The sequence below is a fragment of the Monomorium pharaonis genome, chromosome 9, assembly GCF_013373865.1.
Source record: "Monomorium pharaonis isolate MP-MQ-018 chromosome 9, ASM1337386v2, whole genome shotgun sequence".
NCBI classification, from domain to species: Eukaryota; Metazoa; Arthropoda; class Insecta; order Hymenoptera; family Formicidae; genus Monomorium; species Monomorium pharaonis.
The window spans coordinates 6,794,017-6,816,618 of record NC_050475.1 but is presented as its reverse complement, the minus strand read 5'-3'; the positions used below and the strand labels follow the sequence as shown (position 1 = coordinate 6,816,618).

At 31.3% G+C, this 22,602-nt stretch overlaps 1 protein-coding gene across 1 annotated transcript in view; it reads right to left on the bottom strand.

The window, feature by feature from the left end:
* Positions 1-22,602, bottom strand: part of LOC105830687 (agrin) — a 569,188-nt gene that overhangs the window by 326,101 nt on the left and 220,485 nt on the right. The gene's annotated exons all lie outside the window — the stretch shown is intronic.

The window sequence follows — 22,602 nt, the reverse complement described above, 5'->3', positions numbered from 1 at the left end:
GTATAAAATTGTAGTTATTATTATTAAATTTGCTATGGTGTGCATTGATAAGATAGAATACACATTATTTTTAATAATTATCTTTTTAACATATTTTTATTGACTATAGTGTACCATGTTACATGATGGCTAACATTGCCTGTGTGGACTTACTAAACTGGTCCAAAAGTCAGGTCCAAAATATCCATACTATCATTTACGAACTACTACATATTATTAGCAATAAGGAAATCAAAGACAAAGTAGTTATAAATGTAATCTTTCTCCGTCATTAAAATATATAATATTTATTAACGTATTTTGCGATTTAAATCAATAAAGTTTATAATAAAAGTAAATAATATTTCCTAACTTCTGATTCATATTTCACGTTTATATTTTATAAACATAAAATTAATAGCAGAGTCATATGTTACAACAATTATACTTCGCATTCCTTTCTGCAATTTCCTTTATGCATTAAAGAATGTTAAGTGCCGATCGAAGAATGCCATGGTTACTTTACTACTAACAAATGGCTTCTTCATTTTTTGTTTGATGCAACATTTGCTTTTAGTTTTAAAATTAAATTCAGTGAATACAGAACGTGGAAAAAGAGAAAAAGAGAGAGAGAGTGGGTCTATATCAATTTACACACTCATATAATTATTAAAGTGTACTAAAAAGATTGCAGCAATATATAATAATATTATAATATATTGTAATAATAATTATATTCTCATAAATTTTGGCTAATTAAGTTCAGTTCGAAGATTCAACGATATATTAAAAACACAATGCTGAAAAGTAAGAAATTGTTTTACGCAACGGATTTCCAATCTTTGATGTATCCCTGTTTCACCATTTGCCGAATTCTTGGAGTGCTTCCATATAAGCTAAATTCTTCAAATTTTGAAGCTTCAAAATGGTATTATATTCTGTCATCTATCGTAATCTGCATTTGGACCATTTGTAACGGAATGAGCATTCATGAAATAATTTCTAAAACCAACATTCTAAGTATGAACAGAACTGTGGAAAGTGTCTCTTTTTATACAACCTGCAATGTCATAATGGTCGTCATGCATATTTTGAGCAGACCGCGCATGCACTTGCTACAGACTATTTTGAAGATTTCTTCGAAATTACCTTCAAAGTCATATCAAAAGCTATCCAAAATAATCTACATCAAGGATATTCTGGGTGCCATTTTCATGCTTATAGAAATACTCATATCTTTTAATAAATCAAAATCAAAATTTTTTAGCCATCTAAGTGGTGTGACCATGATAGTCTCATTATACTTCGTTCTTCTGATATTTTATATAAATACATTATACGTAAATTGTGTTTATGTATTAAAAACCTGTTACAAAAATATTAATGACAATTTGAAACATATGCAAACGTTAATAGTAAAAGATATAAAGTTATGTGTTTCTACGATGGGTTACGTACAAAAAAATCAATTTTTACTAATAAAACTCAAGACTCTCGAAAAGCAGCATTTGATGGTTAGTGGCACAATGCAAATGCTGAATGCAAATTTTAGTCTGCAAATACTTGCTACTACACTTTTGGCTTTTACTAATATCACTTTTGAGCTGTATTTCTATGTTGTACGCTGGCAAAATGGGATACACTTTATTTTTGATAAGGAACTTCTTGACGCATTTATTGCGGTCATAGTTCATCATGGTTTACTAATAATACTACTTGTGTGGGTTTGCGAGACCAGCAAGAATCAAGCCCAAGAAATTTGTACTACCATTCACGACTTATTTAACAACACAAGCGACAAGAAAATCAAAGACGAGGTAATACATTTGTAATTTCATGTGTGTGTGTGTGTGTGTGTGTGTGTGTGTGTGTGTGTGTGTGTGTGTGTGTGTGTGTCAAATATATAGTGTATTAGTACAAATTTTTCCTTTTAAATATTTAAATAAATATTGATTCTATTAATTGTAAAAATGTTCTAATTATATGCTTTTGTTCTTTTATTTAATTATTCCGCAATCTAACATTGCAGTTGCACTTGTTTTCTTTACAAATATTGCATTGTAAAAATACATTTTCTATGAAAGGACTCAATGTAGATGTAACGCTTCTCACGACAGTAAGTAATCGAATTCATTTATTTTATTCTTCTAATTAATAACATGTTTCTGTGTGTATTTTTATTTTTGTCATTTTATTTATAGATGGTGGGTAGCATCATGACGTATATGTTGATATTGATACAATTCATGATTACTTCACATTCTTGCGATGGAAAATCTATAATTAGTAATACATAAATAATTGCGTGTTTATATATGTGCGTCTGTAAAAGAATGTTTAAAAAATTAAAAATAACATACGGCTTTTTATATTTTGTATCAAATCTATTATGTATGTCTATACATTACATATAAATGTATAAAACGAAATATTTATATCAGTTTGCATTAATATATAATTTTTTAACAAATGTAACTTATTTACATCCTTACCGTTTGTAAATCGTAATACAATAATTGTTGAAACTAGCGGCACACGATATTTGTTCTTGTACAGAATTGTATGCAGAATGAAAATACTCCGTTCTGGTTCACTTTCATTCATCTTCAGAAATACACTAATCAAAATAGAGTATTTCCATCAAGCAATCTAGCACAAAAATAAATATCGTGTGTCGATAAAAAATAATTTGTTTTACATAAATGTCGTATAACAATTTAATTCCCTTCTTTTACATTTAAAAATAAAAAAAAATTAAAAGAAATATCAGTAAGAAAAGTAAAATTTATTTTATAAAAAATTATATAACCAGCATCTGGAATTTTTTACCTGTAATAATATTCTAAATCTAAATATATTCTACGCGATGTTCGATATTAGTTTAGTAACACAGATACGTATAAAATTGTAGTTATCATTATTAAATTTTCTATGGTGTGCATTAGCAAGATGGAATACGCATTATTTTTAATAAACATCTTTTTGACATATTTTTATTGACTATAGTATACCATATTACATGATGGCTAACATTGCCTGTGTGGACTTACTAAACTGGTCCAAAAGTCAGGTCCAAAATATCCATACTATCATTCACGAACAACTACATATTATTAGCAATAAGAAAATCAAAGACAAAGTACTTATAAATGTAATCTTTCTCCGTCAGTAAAATATATAATATTTACTAACGTATTTTGCGTTTTAAATCAATAAAGTTTATAATAAAAGTAAATAATATTTCCTAACTTCTGATTCATATTTCACGTTTATATTTTATATACATAAAATTAATAGCAGAGTCATATGTTACAACAATTATACTTCGCATTCCTTTCTGCAATTTCCTTTATGCATTAAAGAATGTTAAGTGCCGATCGAAGAATGCCATGGTTACTTTACTACTAACAAATGGCTTCTTCATTTTTTGTTTGATGCAACATTTGCTTTTAGTTTTAAAATTAAATTCAGTGGATACAGAACGTGGAAAAAGAGAAAAAAAGAGAGAGAGTGGGTCTATATCAATTTACACACTCATATAATTATTAAAGTGTACTAAAAAGATTGCAGCAATATATAATAATAATATATTATAATAATAGTTATATTCTCATAAATTTTTGCTAATTACGTTCAGTTCGAAGATTAAGTTGTAAGGGATAGGATAGTCGGATGGCTGGCACAAATAAAACACGCACTTGGTTATGAATGTTTAATAAAAAAAATGATATCGCTGCGTCAGGACAAGTTTCCTGGCCGCAGGATCGTGGTAGACTGCGTGCACGGACGCGCTCGTTCGGCACCGAAAACAAACGAAAATCTATCGCCTCTCAGGGACGACTAACAATGGTAGCTTTACCACGTTCTTAAACCTATCTTACATACTACATTCGGCCTTTCCTGACCCTACTTCGCCCTCGAAGTTAACTCCTTTAATCCAAGGCCTCATATTTACTGCCTCCCACGTACCTTCGTAAGGTTTCTGTGACATCTGATGACCACTTATGTCCTTTATAACGTATCGATTGTTTTTAAGAACTCGCGCTACCTCATACGGGCCCTTAAATTTAGGAATAATTTTATGGGAAGCCCCCTTGGCCGTTTCTATATTCTTAATCATGACATAATCGCCAATGTTATAATTATGTGCAGGTTTACGCTTTTTATCGAAGTACTCCTTATTATACTTTTGACTTTGTTTTATTCTGTCTGCCGCTCTCGCTCGCAATTGCCTTAAATCTCTGTTATTTTCGGTAGCATTAACGGTAACATCTAAATATTCACGAATAGCGTCTACAACTTTTCCTCGCTGTTCAACGCCAAACATGAGTTTACTTGGAGTCTCGTTGGTAGCCTTATGCACAGTATTATTAATCGCAAATTCGATATCGGATATTATCTTGTACCAATAAACTTTTTCGTCGTTATTTATGAGCTTACTTATCATAGGTCCTAATACTCTATTAACACGTTCTACTTGGCCATTCGCCTTGGGTGAATGAGTCGCAATTCTAACATGCTGTATATTACTATCATTACAAAACGATTCGAATTCACTCGATGAAAATGCCGTACCCCTATCAGATATGATAACACGTGGTCTACTAAAGTTACTAAAATGAACTAACAAATGACTGATAACTTCTTGCGTTGCTGTAGTCTTAGTCGGGTATAATTTCACAAATTTCGTGAAGGCGTCAATGACAACTAAAAGGTATCGTTTCGCTAACCGATCCTTGTCTATAGGACCATAATGGTCTATGTGATAAATTTCAAACGGCATCTCCCCCTTAGGAATACAATGCAAATATCCTTCTTTTTTCCCTTCGAACGGTGAAAAAGCGATACATTTCAAACAGTTCGCGATGTGGTCCTTAATTTTTTGCCTCATTTTCGGAAACCAGTAACTTTTTCTTACATTATCGAATGTTTTTTCTACTGCCAAATGGCCCATCTGGTCGTGATACCTGTGCAAAACATGCGCTTCCATAACGCTCGGTACGTAAAATAGTAACTCACCATTGTCCTTTCTAAATACAATTCCGTTTCTTAATTCAAAATAAGGATCTTCGGATTTTTGTAATATTTCCTTTAATTCTCGCGTTTTGTTATCGCGGTTTTGACTAAGTGCAAGATTTAACTCAAACGAATTGTCCTCGATGACTAATATTTCGCTCGGTAATCTACTTAATGCGTCTACGTGACCCATCTTCGTTCCCGGTCTATGCTCGGTAACATAATCGTAATTAAGTAGTTCCAATATCCACCTACTTATTCGCGGTGATATATCCTTTTTCTTAATGGCTAAAGTCAGAGCATTACAGTCCGTGACTATTTTAAACTTAATTCCGCTTAAATAAACCTTAAAACGCCGTAACGCATATATAATTGCCAACATTTCTAGCTCAAAGCTATGATAACGGCTTTCTACTTCTGTCGTTCGTCTCGAAAAGAAAAATATCGGGTGGAATTGTTTGTCACTACCACGTTGCGCCAATACTGCTCCAAAACCAGCAATACTTGCGTCACAATGTAATTCTGTTTCGCTATTTGGGTTATATATAGCTAGAACAGGGGCCTGTGTCAACTTATTTTTTAATTCTTCAAAGGCTTGCAATTCGCGTACTTCAAAAGCAAAAGATGCGTTCTTACGCAACAAGTCATATAACGGTTTTGCAATTACTAAAAAAGCCGGTATAAATTTACGAAAATACGAACACAATGCTACGAAGCTATGCACTTCTTTAATGTTACGTGGTACCGGTATCCTTTGTACAGATCTTACACCTTCCTTCGTCGGACTGATGCCCGCTTCGGTAACCAAATAACCCACGAATTCTACTTTCGTTTGCAGAAAAGCGCACTTATCAATCCTAAGCTCAAGCCTGTTTGCTATAAATAATCCAAACACTCGTCGCAATATTTCGATATGTTGTTCTATTGTCTCTGATATCACTAAAATGTCGTCCATATAGACAACTACTTTTAACTCTCGTATGAGTTCCGATAATACCTGATTGATGTACCTCTGAAATCGAGACGGAGCTACTTTTAGCCCGAAAGGCATACACATGAACTCAAATTGGCCAAAAGGCGTCGAAAATGCGGTATACTTAATGGATTCTTCCGACATTCGTATGTGGTAAAATCCGTTTCTTAAATCTAGCTTCGTGAAGTATTTTTTGCCACACAATGAATCAATAAGATCTTCTATATTCGGTAACGGGTAATTATCCTTTATTAACGCTTTATTTAATTCACGATAATCGATACACAATCGCAAATCTCCCGTTTTCTTACGTACTAACACGATAGGTGAAGCGTACTCCGATTCGCTCGGCCGTATAATTCCTTTCGCGAGCAAAGAATCTAGTAGAACGCGAAGTTCTTTTCGTTCCGCATATGACGGTCTATTAAGAGAAAAGTGAAACGGTTTGTCATCTTTTAGTCTCAACTTAATTTCCGCATCGACAACAGGTTGTTCTGGCCTTTTCGGTTTAACATACTCTTCGATAAATAATTTCTTTATCGCTTTTTGCGCCTCTATGCTTACGTCTTGATTTATATTTAATGCTTCACACGAATCTTTACGTGGTTCATTTACGCGAATACTTAATATTTCTTTTATCACTTGATCTTCCAATGCTTTATCAGACGAATCCCCCTTCTCAAAGAATAATTTCAAAACATCTCGACCGATTACTACAGACGCTTTCATTGATCGCGCTGGTACTATTAACAACGATACGTTTTTCTGTACTCTATCGTCAAGCGTGATTTGAGCGGTAACACGTCCCTTTACTTCTAGCGCACTATCGTTTATTCCGCGGTATCTATTATCTTCCGGCGCTACCGGTATAACTAAACTCGGCGGTATGAAATCATCTTTCGCGAAACTGACGGGACTACCCGTATCTAACAAAGTGTCAAGCTTTAAATTAACTACACAATTATTGGCTTCGTCACTTATCTGATAGTCTACTTTCCTATGGAAATCTCCAACTTCTCCACTGGACACGCTGTTGACATCCGTCTTCTCCTCGGCCTCGTCCTTGTTCTTTCCGCTTTTCGCCTGCTCCTTCGAGGGACATTCCTTTGCCTTGTGTCCCGTTTGAAAGCACTTGAAACACGCTCCCTTCTCTCGTTTCGGCATCGGGCACTTGACTGCTATGTGTCCTGCTTGATTACAATTGTAGCACTTCGGATCTGCTTTTCCTTCTGCGTCACCGTCGTTCTTCTTGCTCGAACTCGCCGCCTTGACCGTATGTTTATTAGTGGACGTCTTCTCCATTTTATGCGGAGTCTTGTGATCGGAGCTCAATGAAATATTTTCCATTGCTCGCAGTAAAGATTCTTTGTTAAGAAACCGTTGCATCATTGCATGATACTTGATTGATTTGACTGGGATACCTTCTATCAAGTAGTCCACTATCTCGTCTTCACTTATCGGTACCTTATTTGCCAAAATAATCTTCTTATGGAAATAATCAGCGAACGTCTCGCTTGACTGCCACGTCCGCGCCTCGAATTCCTTCCTCAATGTCAACTTCTTTTCTCGTTGATCATACATGGCTTCCATGCGCACCAGTAATTCGTCGACTGACATGGAAAGATGTGCAGGCATTGAGTGAAACCATTCGGCTGCATCACCTGTTAATTTTGCTCCTAATAGCAATTTGGTCATGTTATCGTCTAGCTGATACATTTGCTTCACTAACATCAGCTGTTCCTTCCAACACTGAAAAAGGCCTTTTTTTCCATCAAATGGCGGTAACATTTCTTTCAAATTTGACAAGCTAACCTTAGATGTCATCAAATTTATACCGTTACCTGGCGTCGTTTGCAACGTAGCACGCAAATGCTCATTTTCTCGTCGCATAAATTCTAATTCACGTAACATCAAATCTCGTTCTCTTCTCGCCAACTCAGCTTCTCGTGCTTCTCGGTTTCTATTTCTCGGTATCTCAGATTGAGGCTCAAACATCTGCTCATCCGGTTCGGTATCTCGGCCTGTCGTTACGTGCGCCGCCTCTCCGGAATCTGTTGCCGTCGTCCTCACATCGGTATCAATGTCGTCCATCCATTGACCGGAAGGATCTGCTTGATTCAGTCTCGAAATTAACTCAGCCTTGTTGCCGGCAGTGCTCAAATTCATTTGCTGCAGCTTATTCTTCAACGCCGCTACCGTGAACACATTCGGGTCCTTCATCTCGGTATCGTCGATCACACATCTGTTCCTTCTTATCCTGCGTAGCTGCTGCCCCAGCGGAACTCAAATTATCGACCTGGTTATTGACCGCGTTCAAAATCGAAATCAAATTATCGACCGCGTTATTGACCGTATTCTTATCAGCGCCACTCACTCGCTGAAACCTGCGTTGTTACCGACCGTCGCGCCGTTTCTTGTCGCTAACCTTCTACGACGCACACACTTGCAGCCTTGCCGCCAAATTTCTTCGATGCTTCTCGAACTTTTGTACTGCCGAACTTATTCGCACAGCCTTCTAATTCACACTTATGCGTATCTCTTCCTTCGAGTCTCGAGCCACTCGAATTCACACGCAGCAGAATCGTACGCGACGAATACGTCTCACTTATATCCTTCGCTTCGCTCGTCTTCCTCGTAACCGATGTCCTTGACCCTCAATTACGATTTTTTCTTCGCCGTTCCTCAGACTTGTCCTCTTGCGGTTCCTGCTCTCGACCTTTCCCGAACTCCTCTCGGTTTTGTCGTTACTTAGCACGGTTGTCCGCGTCTCGGTATCTTCGGTATTCGGCACGCTTCTTCCTCGTTAATATCACACGGATATAAATCGCTACTGAGCCACCAAGCCACTCGAGTCAATTAATTAATGGATCTAACGAACTTAATCCCACTTCTGAAAGTTGTAAGGGATAGGATAGTCGGATGGCTGGCACAAATAAAACACGCACTTGGTTATGAATGTTTAATAAAAAAAATGATATCGCTGCGTCAGGACAAGTTTCCTGGCCGCAGGATCGTGGTAGACTGCGTGCACGGACGCGCTCGTTCGGCACCGAAAACAAACGAAAATCTATCGCCTCTCAGGGACGACTAACAATGGTAGCTTTACCACGTTCTTAAACCTATCTTACATACTACACAACAATATATTATAAACACAATGCTGAAAAGCAGGAATTTGTTTTACGCAACGGATTTCCAATCTTTGATGTATCCTTGCTTCACCATTTGCCGAATTCTTGGAGTGCTTCCATATAAGCTTAATTCTTCAAATTTTGAAGCTTCAAAATGGTATTATATCTTGTCATCCGTCGTAATCTGCATTTGGACCATTTGTAACGGAATGAGCATTCATGAAATAATTTCTAAAACTAACTTTCTAAGTATAAACAGGACTGTTGAAGGTGTCTTTTATTATACAACCTGCAATGTCGTAATGATCGTCATGCATATTTTAAGCAGACCGCGAATGCACTTGCTACAGACTATTTTGAAGATTTCTTCGAAATTACCTTCAAAGTCATATCAAAAGCTGTCCAGAATAATCTATATCAAGGACATTTTGGGTGCTATTTTCATGCTTATAGAAATAAGCATATCTTCTTTTAAAGCAAAATCAAGATTTTTTCGCCATGTAAGTGCCGTGGTCCTTATAGTCTCGTTCTACTTCACCCTGTTGATATTTTATATAAATACGTTATACGTAAACTGTATTTATGTATTAAAAACCTGTTTCACGAATATTAATGACAATTTAAATCATATGCAAAAGCTAATAGTAAAAGATACAAAATCAAGTGTTTCTATGTTGGGTCGCGTACGGAGAGATCAATTTTTGCTAATAGAACTCAAGACTCTCAAGAAGCATCATCTGATGATTAGCAACACAGTACAAATGTTGAATGCAAATTTTGGTCTGCAAATTCTTGCTACTATAGTTATTGCATTTTCTAATATAACTTTTGAATTGTATTTCTGTGTTGTACGCTGGCAAAATGGGATACACTTTATTTTTGAGAAAGGACTTCTTGATGTATTTTTAGTTTTCATAGTACATTACAGTTTATTAATAATGCTACTTGTGTGGGTTTGTGAAACCAGTAAAAATCAGAATCAAGAAATTCGTACCACCATTCACGACTTACTTAACAACACGAGCAATAAGGAAATCAAAGACGAGGTAATAATTTTGAAATTTCGTCTCGTGTGTGTGTGTGTGTGTGTGTGTGTGTGTGTGTGTGTATGTGTGTGTGTGCGCGTATTCAAATTATCATGTATTAATAAAACATTTTTTTTAATATTAAAATAAATTATTAACTTTCTTGATTGTAAATGCGTTTTTTTAAATTTTATCCCTTTATTCTTATATTTACTTATATTGTAATCTGACATTGCAGTTACACCTGTTTTCGTTACAAATATTACATTGTAAAAATGTATTTTTAACGAAAGGACTTACTGTAGATGCAACGCTCCTCACAACAGTAAGTAATCAATTTTATTTCTTTTATTATTCTAATTAATAGCATTGTGTGTGTGTGTGTGTGTCGTTTTCATTTTTTATTTCATTTTTAGGTGGTGAGTAGCATCACGACGTATATGTTACTATTGATACAATTCATGATTACCTCACATACTTGTGATGGAAAATCTGTAATTAGTAATACATAAGTAATTGAGTGTGTGTATGTGTGCAAAAAAAAAATGTATTAATTAAAAAAAATAAACGGCTTTTTATATATTTATATAAAATCTCTCAAATATATATATGTGTGTGTGTGTGCGTGCGCGCGCGCACTTCTGCTAAAAGATTTTATAATAGTTTCATAAAATTTAAATCTTAACTTATTAAAAGAAAGCTTGAATTCCGATGTTCAATATTAGTTTAATAACACAAATATGTATAAAGTTGTTGTTATTATTATTAAATTTAAAATTAAATAAAACATTCATTGTCTTTAAAACGTTGAATATTTATTTATAAATGTTAAATTTTGGAATTACGAATGTGTATCTTGAAACAACAAAGTTGAATCTTTTTTCAAATTAAACTGATAAAACGCCCTTTCTTTTTATCAAATTAAAGAAAATGAGAATAAGTTTGATACTTCTTAAAATCTACTTCATATTTCATATAGGCATTCGTAATTCATAGCTGAGTCATATGTTACGACAATAATGTTTTGCATTCCTTTATGCAATTTATTCTTTTGCATGCATTAAAAAATGATAAATACTGATCGAAGATTGCCATGGTTACTTCATGAGTAACAAATTTTTAGCATTTGCTAGCAACACTTGTGCTCGTAGTTTTAAAATCAATCTTACCGAGTAGAACATATAAAGGTAGATAGATAAACAGTTAGACAGATAGATAGATATACATTTAAATAGAGATAGAGAAGGAGAAAAGGAGGGAGAGAGGAAGGGAGAGAGAGAGAGAGAGAGAGAGAAAGAGAGAGAGCGCGCGAAGAAAAGCAAAAAAAAATTAAATTTATCGGACAGATCATTTTTATTAAATACTTTAGATTAAGTACTTGTTATTTATGTGAATATTACACACAATTTATATGCAATTTCTTATTTCATGTACTTATAATTTAATGAGATAAAAAAACAATTTCATATTTTTTCATGCCTTCAAAAAATAAGAATTGCCGATCGAAAAACACCATGGTTACATGTGACTAACAAACAGTTTCTTCAACATTTGGCTTCACATATTTGCTGGCAGTTTTGAACTGACACTCGTCGAGTGCATATATAAGAAATTTGTATCACAAAAATTATACTTAAAACAGACAACTTTATACTTAAAAAGTATTATACTTGGAAAGAAAAAAATATTGTATCAAAAAAAAAGCAATTATATCTCTATTAATCCTACATATATTGTTTAATGATATTCAGTTTCTCGATTACAAGAATAGTAACATTCCTATGAATTACTATAGTTATGTTTAGTTCAAAAATTCAAAAGCATGCCAGCAACAAAATACAGAACAAATGGAGACTATTCCATGCCACAGACTTTCAATCCTTAATGTATCCCTGCTTTATTTTATGTCGCATTTGTGGAATATTTCCATATAAGATCAACGCTTCGACCTTCACAATTTCAAAATCGCATTACGTTCTATCAACCATAATTCTCTGCGTTTTCTGTGTTTTCGACTTGATAATCATTCACGGTACTATCTCTAAAACAATTACTTTTGGAGATGTAACTAAGAATCTTGAAGGTGTATGTTTCTTTACGTTCAACGGCCTAATAGCGGTCATTACGCATATCATGAGTGGTCCACGAATGCGCTTGTTACAATCCACTCTAGAAATATCTTCAAAACTGCCTTCGGATTCATATCAGAAACTATCCAAATTAATCCATGCCAAGGATATCTTCGGTTTCATCTGGCTAATTGTGCAAGGAAACATATATTATTATAAAGTATTAGCGATGGAACTAAATTATTTCAATATTCTGATCCTGGTATTTGGAATGTATACAACTCTGTTGGAATTTCAAATATTTATGTTATACGTGAATTGTGTTTGTGTATTAAATGCGTGTTTCCAAAATATAAATTACAAGTTGACGCATATGCCAAAACTTATAAGTGATATAAAGCTCAGTTTGATCTGCCACATGCATAGAAATCATTCTTTGTTAAGATTCAAAGAGTTGAAGAAACAACATCTGATTATTAGTAAAACAATGCAAATGCTCAATACAAACTTCAGTCCGCAAATTCTTGCTGCTATTGTCTTAATCTTTTCTAATATAATTTTTGAACTGTACGGATATGCTGTGCGTTGGCAAGATGGAATACGCATTGTTTTTAATAAGGATCTTTTTGACATATTTTTATTGACTATAGCATATCATGTTACACGGCTAACATTGCTTGTGTGGACTTGTGAAACTGGCAAAAATCATATCCAAAAGATCCGTATCATCATTCACGACCTACTTAATAACACTAGCGACGTGGAAATCAAAGATGAGGTAGTTATAAATGTCATTTTATTTACACCATGTATTCTAAAAATATATGTAAACAAATTTTCTTTAGCATTAACCTTACTTAAAATGTGTTTTTTAATTTTATATTTTTAACCCTGTTTAATTATTTTACAATCTAAAATTGCAGTTGAAGTTGTTTTCTTTACAAATACTGCACTGCAAAAATACTTATTCGGTGAAAGGTTTTACTGTAGATATGAGACTTTTTACAGTAGTAAGTAATAAATTATTTACTTTATTTAAGAACATATATTGCTATTTTTATTTCATTTTCAGATGGCGGGTAGCATCTCAACGTATATGTTAATACTGATACAATTCTTGATTACGGCACATTCATGCGATGAAAAGTCTATAAAAAGTCTATAATAAACAATACATAAGTAATTCAGTAATATATGTAAGAGAAACTATGTTAATTGAGAAAAATGACTTTTCATATATTTATAAAGAATCTTTCACATAAATGTATTAAAACAAAATATTTGTCTAAGTTGCGTAAATATAGAAATTTTTAATTTACTTACATCTATATTGTTTATAAATTATAAAAAATTTTTGTTTTGGATATCCCATATATTATTATAATTTTCTAAACATTTTCTTACTCCTAAAAATTAAAAAAAGTATCAGCAAATTGGTACAAAGAGTTATTTCAGATACAATAGAGTTATTTCAGATGAATATTAAATAGCATCTTAATAACAAAAAATATATTTTTAGTATTTTAAGTCTTTCTATCTATAATGATACGTGGATGTGATAAGTTGGGTAAATTTTAACAAAATAGTAGCACAATTTATTTGTAAAAGTGACATTTGAAAAGTTTCACTCTTCAAACCCTTTCAGATCAAGTTTCATATAATTCGTATAATTATGCCATTGCAATGATCGGAATCCGTTGCTTTCTATTTTTGTGGTAACTGTTAAACCGTTTACTTGAAATAATTGTCAAACGTAAACAATGCATTACTTTTAATTGAAACTTGATCTGGAAAAGTTTGAAGAATGGAACTTTTCAGACACTACATCACAAATAAATAATGCACCATTTCATAAAAATTTATCAAACGACGTGTATTAAACGTCAGTCTACGATGTTAATTTAATATTAGTTTTGTAACACAGATATGGATAAAAGTATGATTTTTATTAAATTGTGTTTAACTTTTGTTATCACTAAAATTTTTAATATTTATTTACGAATGTATTTTGCATTTCGAGTTAATAGAATTTATTAGTTTATTTTAATTTTTAATTTTTTCAAATTTAATTGATAAAACCCTCTTACTTTTTTATTATTATAACCACAAATAAAGCTAAATACAATACTTCTTAAAATGTACTTCGTATTCATACATGGTCATCCTAATTTATACCTGACTCATATGTTGCAAATCATAATTTGCATTCCTTTACACAATTAATCCTCTCATATGCATAAATGAATGATAAATACCGATCGAAGAATGCCATGGTTACCTTACGACTAACAATAAAATAATTTCTTCAGTTTTTGCTTGGCGCAACATTTGTGTTGGTAGTTTTAAAATTAATCTTATCGAGTGTAGAAAGAATATAAGAGTATATATTAGTTTACTCGTGAAAGTAAAGTGTATTAACGACATTTCGACAACAGAATATAATACAGATTAATATAATTTCATTAATTTTTATTTCTTACGTTTGGTTCAAAGATTCAAAGATAGCAAAAGTGCAAAATGTGGAAAAGATGGCTGTTTGACGCTACAAACTTCCAATCTTTAATGTATCCCTGCTTTACTTTTTGTCGAATTCTTGGAATATTTCCGTACAAGCTCAATTCTTCGATTTTTGAAATTTCAAAACGGCATTACATCCTGTCATCTGTCTTTATCTGCATTTTGTGCATTTGTAACGGAATAATCATTCACGATCTAATTTCTAAAATAAAAATAATAGGCATAAACAGGATTCTTGAAATTGTCTGTTTTTACACATTTAGTTATCTTGTATTGATCATTACACATATTTTGAGCGGTCCTCGAATGCGCTTGTTACAAACTATTTTGAAGATTTCCTCAAAATTACCCGTAAAGTCATATCATAAATTGTCTAAATTAATTCACATCAAAGATATGTTGAGTACCATTATCACGATTGTACAAATGGGCGTATCTTTTCCTAAATCAAAATTTTTGTACCATCAAACTCCCTTAAGTATAGTACTCATAGCTTATTACACTCTATTGATATTTCAACTGAATACACTATATGTAAATTGTGTTTATGTATTAAAAGCCTGTTTCAAAAATATTAATGACAATCTGACGCATACACAAAGGCTCGTGGTAAACGATATAGAATCATGTGCCTCCACATTGATCAACCACATACAAAATAATCAATTTTTATTAATAAAACTCAAAACCATGAAACAGTGGCATCTAATGGTTAGCGACACAATGCAAATACTGAATGTAATCTTCAGTCCGCAAATTCTTGCTACTATAGTGTTAATCTTTTCTAATACTACTTTTGAATTGTACTTCTATATTGTGCGCTGGCAAAATGGAATACGCATTATTGTTGACAAGAAATTTTTAACTGTAATTTTTATGGTTATATCACATCATGGTATATTAATAATATTGCTGGTGTGGGCCTGCGAGACTAGCAAGAATCAGGCCCAAAAAATCAGTACTACCATTCACGACCTTCTTAATCACACTACCAATAAAGAAATTAGAGATGAGGTAAATAATAAAGATACAAAATTTATATATTTTGCTCAAAATGTATCGTATATATTAATACAATTTTTTAATTAATTTCGGTTTTTAATATAAGGTGTAATTAAAATTCTTAATTTTATGCACTGATGTGTAATCATTTTACGATTTGACATTGTAGTTACATCTATTTTCTTTACAAGTAATGCACTGTAAAAACACATTTTCGACAAAAGGTCTCACTGTGGATGCAACTCTCCTCGCAGCAGTAAGGAATCAATTACTTATATTAATTAATAAATATACTTAACAGAATATATATACTTTTATATTTTTTATTTTAGATGATGGGCAGTATCACAACATACATGTTGATTTTGATGCAATTTATGATAACATTACATTCTTGTGACAAAGTAATCAATAATACATAAATAATTCAATAACATAATATTAATAAAAAAAAGATAAATTCTTCTATATTTATGTAGAATCAAATATATACATATATAAATGTATTAAAATACAATGTTTTTTTAAGTTTCGTTAATATTAAATAAATTTGTACTCGTACGTCGTTTATAAATTGTAATAAATTATTTCCTAAGAAAGAAATTGTTTTTATTTAAATAATGTTTTGACGGCTTGTCTATACTAATGTATCAACACAAAGAAAATTTTATATCAAAAATTATAGTAAACAGTAAGCGTAAACCAAAAAGAAAATTATTAAAATTATTATTGCATTTTTCATCAAATTGCTATAATATTTACATTACTTATACACTGGTATAATTTTCTGAAATTTCTTCTTATAGGCTACTATTCACAATTTTTTATATAAAATTTTCTTCTTGTATTGATAGTTTGATAACACACTTATAAAAAATGGAATTTTTAATATTTGTATTAAAATATAAAAAGCTCTCTCCGTCATTAAAACACCCAATATTTACTAATGTATTTTGGACTTTAAATCAATAAAGTTTATAATAAAAGAAAATAATACTTCCTAAATTTCAGTTCATATTTTATGTGCATATTTCATACACATACAAAATTTATAGCAGAGTCAAATGTTACAACAGTCATACTTTGCACTTTTTTAAGCCATTTATCCTTTTATGCATTAAAGAATGATAAATGCCGATCGAAGAATGCCATGGTTACTTTACTACTAACAAATGACCTCTTTATTTTTTACTTGATGCAACATTTGCTCTTAGTTTTAAAATTAAATTGGTTGAGTGCAGAACGTGGAGAAAAGAAAAGGATAGAGAGAGAGAGAGAGAGAGAGAGAGAGAGAGAGAGAGAGAAAGAAATAAAGAGAGAGAGAGTTTATGTCAGTTTATACACTCATATAATTAAAGTGTATCAATAAGATTTCAGCAATATATATAATATAGATTATTTTCTCATTAATTTTTGCTAATTAAATTCAGTTCGAAAATCGAAAAATATACTAAGAACAATGTTGAAAAGCTGGAAATTGTTCTACACAACGGATTTCCAATCCTTGATGTATCCCTGCTTCACCATTTGCCGAATACTCGGAATGTTTCCATATAAGCTTAGTTCTTCAAATTTTGAGGCTTCAAAATGGTATTATATCTTGTCATCCATAATAATCTGCATTTGGACCATTTGTAACGGATTAAGCATTTATGAAATACTTTCTAAAATCAACTTGCTAAGTATAAACAGGACTGTTGAAAGTGTCTTTTTTTATATAACCTGCAATTTCATAATAATCGTCATGCATATTTTGAGCAAACCGCGAATGCATTTGCTACAGGCTATTTTGAAGATTTCTTCGAAATTACCTTTGAAGTCATATCAAAAACTGTCTAGAATAATCAACATCAAGGACATTCTGGGTGTCATATTAATGCTTATAGGAATGTGCATATCTTTTCGTAAATCAAAATTGTTTTACTATCTAAATACCATGGTCATGATAGTCTCAATGTACTTCGTTCTTTGGATATTTTACATGAATATGCTATATATAAATTGTGTTTACATATTAAAAACCTCCTTCAAGTATATTAATGACAATCTGATTCATATGCAAAGACTTATGGTAAACGATACAATGTCATATGTTTCTACGATGAGAGATCACGTACAAAGAGATCAATTTTTGTTAATAGTACTCAAAACTCTTAAGAAAAAGCATCTGATGATTAGCGACACAGCGCAAAAGCTGAACATACACTTCAGTTTGCAAATTCTTGCTACTGCAGTTATAGCCTTTTCTAATGTCACTTTTGAATTGTATTTATATGTTGTACGTTGGCAAAATGGAATACGCTTTATTTTTGATAAAAAATTTTTTGATGAAATTTTTGTGGTCATGTTTTATAACAGTTTTCTAATAATACCACTTGTGTGGGTCTGCGAGACCAACAAGAATCAGTCCCAAAGAATTTGTACCATTATTCACGACTTACTTAACAACACGAGCGATAAAGAAATTAAAAGCGAGGTAATAAAGTTAAAATTTAAGTTATATATATATTTTTTTTCATATAATGCATGTTAATACAAAATTTTTCTTTTAAATATTATTAACTCTGTTGAGATGTAAATGTGTTTTCTAATTTTATGCTTTCGTTCTAATATTTAATTATTTTGCAATCTGACATTACAGTTACACCAGTTTTCTTTACAAATACTGCATTGTAAAAATTCATTTTCAACAAAAGGTCTTACAGTAGACGCGACGTTTCTCGCAACAGTAAGTAATCAATTATTTATTTTAATTAATAATACACGCACATGCCTTCCCTCCCATACACACATTTTCACATTTTTAATTTCATTTTTAGATGGTGGGCAGTATTACAACATACATATTGATATTGATACAATTCCTGATTACTTCACATTCTTGCGATGGAAAATTTAATAATACAATAATCAATAATACGTAATACAGTAATGTACATAAAATAAGATATTAACTGAAAAAAATAAATATTTTTTTTATTAAATGTATAAAGTTTTTTTATAAACTTACAAATATAGGATAATTCTGAGTAAAATGGCCATAATTTTTTAAATTAAATTAAAAAGTTAAATTTAAGTTAAATTAAAAAGTAACACATCTGTATTACTGCAATAAATAATTTACAAGGTGTTAGCATACTCAGTAGAATATAATATTTAAGATACAAAATAATATTTATGACAAATGATTCATGGAATGCTAATATCGACAAAAAAAGTTGCAAATGACTATCTGTCCCCTAGTGTACAGGTTAGATGGTCATATGTCAATAGTTAGTTGAACATGCCTATTAATTCAAAAAAATTTTTCTTTATGTTATTATTATTTTATATATTTTTATTGATTATTAATAAAAGCAACTATTTCTTTAAAGTTTAGTTCTTAAGAAAACTTTTCATTTTGCATAAATCGTAAGAAATGAACAAATTACAGTCGACAATTCTTCAACCGTAAGAAGAATATTCAACTATAAATCGTTAATTTCTGACATTACGATTTGCATATAATTTATATAATTAATAAATATTTTTTATGATGTTGTGTACAACAAAATAATTACATCAAAATTAAATTTTTTTTTACTCGAAATAGAAATAAAGAGTAACCATTAGATTAAAGTTTACATTAATTATTCAATTTAAATTAAAGTTATTAAAATTTAATAACAATAAAGTTATATGATAATAAATTTATAAAAATCAAATTTATACCCCTTTGTACATCTTTATATATCTTTTATACTTTTAACGCGTCTGAAAGATGTCGATTCGATGTCTACTGCTTGCCACCCCTCACTAGGTAGGATGTCCATCTAACTCTGATAAAAAAATAACCTTTTATGCCGTCTGTAAAGTTTATATGCAAATTCATATACCACATGAAACTAAACCTCGGCAAAAAATACGAACTTTGAAGTTAGGAACGCAGATACAATATGTACCTTCAGTCATTTAAGCGCGGTTACAATGTTATATCCACAAAAAGATCATATTCGGAATATATTTTTCCGATGTGTGAAAAATTTTGTAGGTTAGTAAAAACATAAAATATTTATATGCTTACAGTGACAACAATGTGTTTGTAAATCGCAAATAAATACGTTTACTCATCGTACATCTAATTCACAACTGACCAATCGACACTACCAACTAGCGTGTACGCAATGGACCGTCTATCGCATATGGCCATTTAACCCAGATTTATTTTATATGTATTTGTTATGTATTATCTAAGTAGTATACGTTTTCGAATTGAGCGCGCGTTTTCAGAAAGGACTAAGAAGATGTGGCGGCTATGTTACGATTACTCGGATCTTGCAAATTCACGCCGGAGAGCTCACGCAGGCAGTCCGTGCCGATCCGTCTCCGAGAACGCACGCTCTTCTCCGATTCAATAAACGTTTAAGAATAAATGTACGGTGTCTTATTCTTGACCGGATCCTATTACAAATTCCGGATAAAACACAATAGTATTAAATTACAAACTACTTCTAGATTTCTATTAATATTAATTAAATTTTTACTATATTTTACTTATATATACGTATATTGTTTGTAAATTGTAATAACTTGTGAAAACTAAGAAAAATATTGTTTTAATCAACTTAGACTAATAATTTTCAAAACAGCTTTTATATATCTATATTAAAATTAATGGATTTAATAAAAATGTAGCTTATTTCAGATAAAAAATAGATTATTAATATCTTGTCTATATTGATATATCGTACATTGTTATACAATGTTTAATATTAATTTAATAACAGATATAGATAAAAGTATCATTGTTATCATTACTATTATCAAATTTTGTAAAGTTTTCTCCATTACTAAGACTTTTAATATTTACTAATGTACTTTGCATTTTAAATCAACAAAGTTTACTTCTCCATTTAGATCAATTAATTAATAAAGTTCCTTCATTTTTGGATCACAAGAAGTAAGGCAAGAATAAGTAAAACTTAAATAATATTTGCTTTCGTATGTTTACTTAATTTGTTAAGTGATATGTTACAATAATTATACATTAAATGCTTTTAAGAGCTTTGTCCTTTTATACATTAAAAAGTAATAAATCGAACTGATCGTAAAATGCTATGGTTACCTCATGACTAACAAATGGCTTCTTCAGTCTTTTTGCTTGAGGCAATATGTGCTAGTAGTTTTAAAATTAAACTCATCGAGTGCAAAATATAAAGAGAAAAGATCAGTTGTTCACGGTTGGTACGGCTAACAGAACTTCAAGATTAAATTTACAAAAGATGTTCTCGTAATCGCATATGTATTAATTCTAATGTTTTGTAATATCTAGGTAATAGATTTTGATTTACAAGTGAGTTATCATTCTCTATAAATTTCCGCAAATTATGTTCTGCTAAAAAATTCAAGGATACAACAAGTGAAAAATGTTGAGAAGATGGCTATTCCATGCCACAGACTTCCAATCTTTAATGCATCCCTGCTTCATCTTTTGCCAAATTCTTGGACTGTTTCCATACAAACTCAACGCTTCGACTTTCGAAATTTCAAAACTGCGTTACATCTTGTCGTCCATCGTTATCTGCATTTGTTGCATTTTTAACGGAATAATCATTCACGATTTAATTTATAAAATCAACTTGGGAAGCTTAATTAGAACTCTTGAGACCATCTGTGTTTATATATTTAGCAGTTTTATAATGATTATAACGCATATTTTGAGCGAACCACGAATGCGTTTGTTACAGACTATATTAAAGATCTCTTCGAAATTACCTCCAAAATCATATCAAAAGTTATCCAAATTGATCCACATGAAAGACATTTTAGGTACCGTTATCCTTTTCGTACAAATATGTGTATATTTTTCTAAGACACATGTATTTGAATATTTGAATTGCTTTGTCGTAATATTCACATGATACAGCGTTTTACTGATATTTCAAATGAATATGCTGTACGTAAATTGTATTTATATATTAAAGGCCTGTTTCAAGAATATTAATTACAATTTAGGGCACATGGAAAGGTTCTTGGTAAATTATACAAAATCACGTGTTTCCATATTTATCTCTAACATGCAGGAAAATCATTTTTTTCTAACAAAACTCAAAACTTTGATGAAACAACATTTAATGATTAGTGACACAGTACAAATGCTAAACGTGGTCTTTAGTTTGCAAATACTTGCTACTATAGTTTTAATCTTTTCCAACATCACATTTGAACTATACTTCTATGCTGTGCGCTGGCAAGATGGGGTACACATTGTTTTTGATAAGCATCTTTTTGACGTATTTTTAACAACTATGATATATCACGTTATACTGATAGCATTACTTGTGGAGGCCTGTGAGACCGTGAAGAATCAGGCTCAAGAAATTTATACCACCATTCATGATCTACTCAATAATACTAGAGATAAAAAAATCAAAGATGAGGTAGTTATTTAATTTATATATTTTTCTAAAAATATTTATTCGCCTGTAGGTATATTAGCACAAAGTTTTAAACATTAAATCTACTTAGTGTATTTTCCAGTTTTACGTTTTCGTTCCTATATTAAATTATTTTACGATTTCAAATTGCAGTTGGAGTTGTTTTCTTTACAAACATTACATTGCGGGAATACATTTTCGGTGAAAGGTCTTACTGTAGATGCGTCGCTTTTTGCAAAAGTAAGTAATCAATTAATTAATTTTTTAGTAATTAATAAATTTTTTCTTATTTTATTTTAGATAGTGGGTAACATCACAACATATATGTTAATATTAATACAATTTTTGATTACATCACATTCTTGCGATGAAAATGCTATACTATCTAAATAATCCAGTTATATGTAAGAAATAATCAAAAAAAAATAAAGTAATCTATATTAATAAAAAATAGTTTATGTACGTACATACATA